The sequence below is a fragment of the Sinocyclocheilus anshuiensis genome, unplaced genomic scaffold (assembly GCF_001515605.1).
Source record: "Sinocyclocheilus anshuiensis isolate Anshui unplaced genomic scaffold, SAMN03320099.WGS_v1.1 scaffold20, whole genome shotgun sequence".
Taxonomy (NCBI): domain Eukaryota; kingdom Metazoa; phylum Chordata; class Actinopteri; order Cypriniformes; family Cyprinidae; genus Sinocyclocheilus; species Sinocyclocheilus anshuiensis.
This window is the reverse complement of record NW_015558646.1, coordinates 159,126-164,292: the sequence shown is the minus strand read 5'-3', so window position 1 is coordinate 164,292 and position 5,167 is coordinate 159,126.

Below are 5,167 nucleotides of genomic sequence, written 5' to 3'. Positions count from 1 at the left end.
AGCAAAATAAAGGTTTGTATACATTTTATTTCATTTATAAAGTCTATACTGTGCTGTAAATTGTATTATTTTACGCAACGCAATGGACGAGATGTCAGTCAGTCACTATTTCGGTCAAAAGTGATTACAGAGAACGGTTAAATACAGTTAAATTAAAATGCTACTTTTAAATGTTACATATTTTTTATGTCTAAAATGCTTGTTAAACTAGTTTAAATGTATGTAATTTTGTAAACTATGCTGTATTCACCCAAATAAATTCAGTTTGTCTTATATTTTGTCCATATGTTCTTGCTTAATAATAAATGTTAATCTTTTGATTATTGCTGTTGCCTCTAGTAATTACTTTTTTTTTCTTTTGATTTCCAGTCAATTTTAAGCCAGCAATATAATACATTTTAAACAATAGTTGACTTAAAAAAAACAACCCAGCATGTTTCGTAAAACATTTAACCCAACCAGTTGGGTCAAAATAACCCAGCATGTGTTCTGTCCAATATTTACCCAGTCAATTGCCAAATAACCCAAGTTGGTTTGTCTTTAACCTAGCATTTTTTTAGAGTGTAAAATTTGGTGTCAGTTTTTTTTTTTTTTAAGCTTCTCAACAATTAAAACCATATCACTTCATAATTAACTGAATTATTAGATGAATTGAATTACCAAAAAAAAAAAAAACAGTACAACATTCCTTAAAAATATTGTCAAACCATTTCTATAGCGTCCTGGGAGGACAAGTACAAATTCTCATCATTTTTAAACAATAAAAATAATAATTTGTACACAAAATATAATGTTGACTGCACTTATCAAGCTCAACTTTCAACCCTTGAAGTAAGAAAAATGACAAACAAATATTTTGCTTCAATTTCTGGAAATTGTGAACAGCTATAAACCAACATTTGGATTGTTTATTCTTTCACACAGTTTCTTGAAAAAAAAAATTTATATATATATATATATGTTATAATTTGTAGCGGTCTCTCCTTTACTTACTGTGGCACAAAAGCGTCATTCATTTTAGCAACACTGGAAGTTTTGTGCTTCACACTGACAACAATAACAACCCTCAAGCATTGCAGGTTACTTAGCACCTCTTCTGTTTCAATTAGCGTAGCTTCTTTCATACACTCCCCTTCTCTCTGCCCTTCATCTCGCACACTCAAGGCTAAAAATCTATCCATTTTTAACCTCACAGAACCTACGACTTCCCAATACTTTTATAGATGTAGAACTCTTCCCAAAATATACATTTCCTAACTCTAACACTGTAAAGGCAGTCTGTAAAATAATGCGTTTCACATGCCCAAAAAATATTCTGCTGCTTAGAAAGGTGAGGACTTTAATTTCTTCACTGAAGTAGGCCAGCAGTCTATCATTAGCATAATGGCATCTATCTCATACCAGTGATTACTCTGAATTTAGACCCTGATGAAAAGCCTTTTCTATTCAGATTATGGCACAGGACACTTAAAAAACACCATGAAATATGAACCTAAAAACCCACGACTGTGAGGAAACATGGAAACCTTTGAGAAACAAGGACTTAACTTAGACTTTATCTTGGAAGCTGTTTGACCCGTTTTATAAGCTGTAAAAGAGTCTCTCTTCTGGAAGTATAATCTGACTAGTATTATTAAACTATCCGTATTCAGTATAGATTTCAAATTGCGGAAGGTGATTTGTGATTTATTTTTCACACATATTTGAGTATTTTTAAAGTAATCACATTCCTCTGTGTTAATTTATAACCTGACCCGCAATTCCTCAAATGTACGGTCAGCCCTTGAATCGTCAAATTATAAATGCTTTTAAACTTATGACTTTCCAATCACTTTTTCCAACTGGAATTCGTAATTTTCACACAGATGGCTACTTCAAAAAAACATTCCTATGCAGATGAGGCTTTTCCTAATTACCATATATTAAATATGCCAGCCATTATGTCAGTAAGCAAGGTGTGTGTATGGGACTTTCATGATTCTTCAATGTCGAGGTTTATTATACCTATTATTATTTATTTTTTGATGGCTAGTCTTTCTATCTCTCTCTCCGTTTCTCTCCTACCCTGTCGTCTTGCGTGAGGGTCAGTACTGTCACTGTAATCAGATCATCTTCATTTATCCACCTCTAATTGTGAGACTCACACCCTGTGGCTAAATTAAATAATTTCTCCCTTTCTAAACCTGCAGTAATTATGCACCTGTGAATTATTTATAGGACAAGTATAGATATAATATTTTTTAATCAACTTTCAGCTGGTGAGGGATGGACAGCAGAGAGTGAGTGTGTGTGTGTGTGTGTGTGTGTGTGTGTTTATATGTGTGTCACCATATGTTCGTCTGTGTGCCGAAACCTGATGCTCCAGCTTTCTCTCCTCACTTCCTGTGTGCAGTTGTCATGGTAATGTGTGTGTGTCAACCCAGAGTTTGATTTCCTCTGACTAATTTGGCTAATTAACAGTGTGACTTGCACTGTGGGATGTGCAGCCTTGTGCATGCATCTCTCCGAGGACATATAATCCCAAGGCTAACTGTTATTCCATTAGTAGAAGTTGTTGTGCTTCTACCTCTCAAATGCTTCTAACATGGGAAAAGGAGAGTCTTTGGCCCAAGCTATTTCACGAATTATGAACAGTTTACCCTGTTAGTTGCATTAATACTGTCAGTGGATTTTGTTCGATAAACGAAGCTTTCGCATTAAAATGTATGCGCTTGCCACATAATTTTATTCACAGCTACTTATTTCAGTCAAGGTATCAGAGTTGGTAAAAATTCAGAATTTAATAATTGGCTCCCTTGTCAATTCATGAGCTGGAAATTGAATTGAATAGGCCGCGGAATATTGATACGGATCTGAATGACAGGAATAGGAATTTTCTAATTCACAATTCACAAAGAAATTGAACAAAGCCGGACAGGGATTTCATTAGTCCAACACATGTTTTGTGACAAAACATAATAATATCTGAAATGTTAATTAATGCGCCTTTTTCAGTATAAACATCAGACAATTTTTATATAGTGTATGGATTCAATTCTGGGAAAATGTATTTAGTATCAAAATATACTGAATGATATTTTCATAAATACTTTATATATAGAGTACTCTACAACCTTTTATATATTTTTATTAAAATATTTTAAAGTATATGACAACTATTTTCATATACACTACATTTCAAATGTTTGGGTTCAGTAAAGAAAAATAAATATTTTTTATTCAGCAAGGATGCATTAAATTGATCAAAGTGACAAAGCAAATTCATTTTTAATGTTACAAAAGATCCCCATTTCAAATAAATGTTGTGCTTTTGATATTTCTAATCAAAGAATCCTGAAAAAAAAGTATTACTGAAGACTGCTGAAAATCTGAAATCAAAGGAATAAATTACTTTTTAAAATATTAAAACATAAGTAGAATAAATTGTAATAATATTTCACAGCAATACTGTTTTACTGTACTTTTGATCAAATGCAGCCTTGGTGAACATATGAGACTTGTTGAAAAATCATCTCCAAATCTTAATTAAATTCTAAATAGTGTACAAACCTGCAAAGCAAACATTTCTGTTGAGCTACATAAATTATATTAACTACTTGGCCTACAATAATGTATTATACAGTATATGTATGCAATGTAAACAGCCATCAGAACATATGGTGCACCACTGTAATAATAAATAAATGACCAAGAGTCACACTATATATTTGTTCTACTTAAATTTCTCACACATGCTTAAATCCTCCTGTTAGAACATCTAACTACATTTTACATTCTCTAGGGATCAATCTCAAATGTTAAACACATAGTTTCTGGTAAACACGCTGTCTGAAACGACAGCCACAGAATCTCATGCTAAAGTTCAGCATCTGAGTTAATTTCAGCTGTCCATTTTTTGCTCTAATACCCTCCTGTTGGGCCACTGTGGCTAAAGTTGTGCTGTCGCTAGGGCTGGGCGATTTTTCCAATTTTATCGATTAATTCAAATGTAATGTTTTGCCACGATTTGATTTTTTTTTTTAATCGAGGAATCGCGATTTTGAATAGAAATATTACCAAACGTCAGAACTAGACACTTTGACAATATGCCGGTGATAACAGTAAAGAGAAAAGAACGATCTAACCGCATGTCGGCGCATGTGATTAACCGCTCACGTGTGACTCGCTCATATCTCAAGGCGCCATTCACACAGAATGCACTTTTGTGTGGATAAAGACACGACGCATGAAGAGGAATAGGAAAAATATGCAAGAAGATGGGAGTTGAACTTCTCTTAACTTGAGTGCCACGGTTTTAAAATGCCGTTTTAATGTATGAGACGCTGCAAGAGACGCGAGCGCAACAGTCAAACGTGTCCATGTTTACATTGAAAAAACAATGGAAAAGCAGAGCAATCGAATAAAAAAAACCTGTAAAGAACTACCAGAGATTGGAACTACTACTGTATGTCTGATATTTCATGTTTGCATCATGGTGACAGGCTGAATGAAAGCTGCTGTTCATTGTTTTCACAGAACATTTATTATTAATAGTCTACTGGTGTTATACCGTCAGAAGTCAAAAAAGAGCTTTATTACCAAGTAATTTACACAGACAAGGAATTTGACTTGGTGACAGGAGATTCCAGTGCAGAAGAAAGTATGGAAATAGTGTAAACTAGTGCAGCAGACATAGGAATTACACAGTAGAGATGGTGTATAACACTAATATAAGAAAAACAGAAAATGAAATAATGCACTATATACAGAAGTAGAAATATAGAGAAATGTGACTGTTTAAATACATGTTCAGATATATTTACAAGTGTGCAGTTTACAAATGTTCAATTTTTGGATTCTATGTATAAAGTCAGTCATTTTGAATTTAAATTACATTTACTGTTGAGAATTTTTTTGAAGCATTTTCATTGTAGCCTATTATTTCTGAACATATAACATGTATAAGACACGTTTGTACAGGATGTAGTTGTAGTTCATGCATCTTTTCTGCAAAGATATTTAACAAGTTATTTGTTTAACATTTACATCATGTTGACAGCTTAATGTGTGGTGCACTTGGAATATCATTTTCTTTAACTAGAGGGTTAATAAAGAAAAAGTTATTTGAATCATGTTGTAGTTACATTTTTAAGTTGACTAGTTAAAAACCGTAAAAAATCGAGAATCG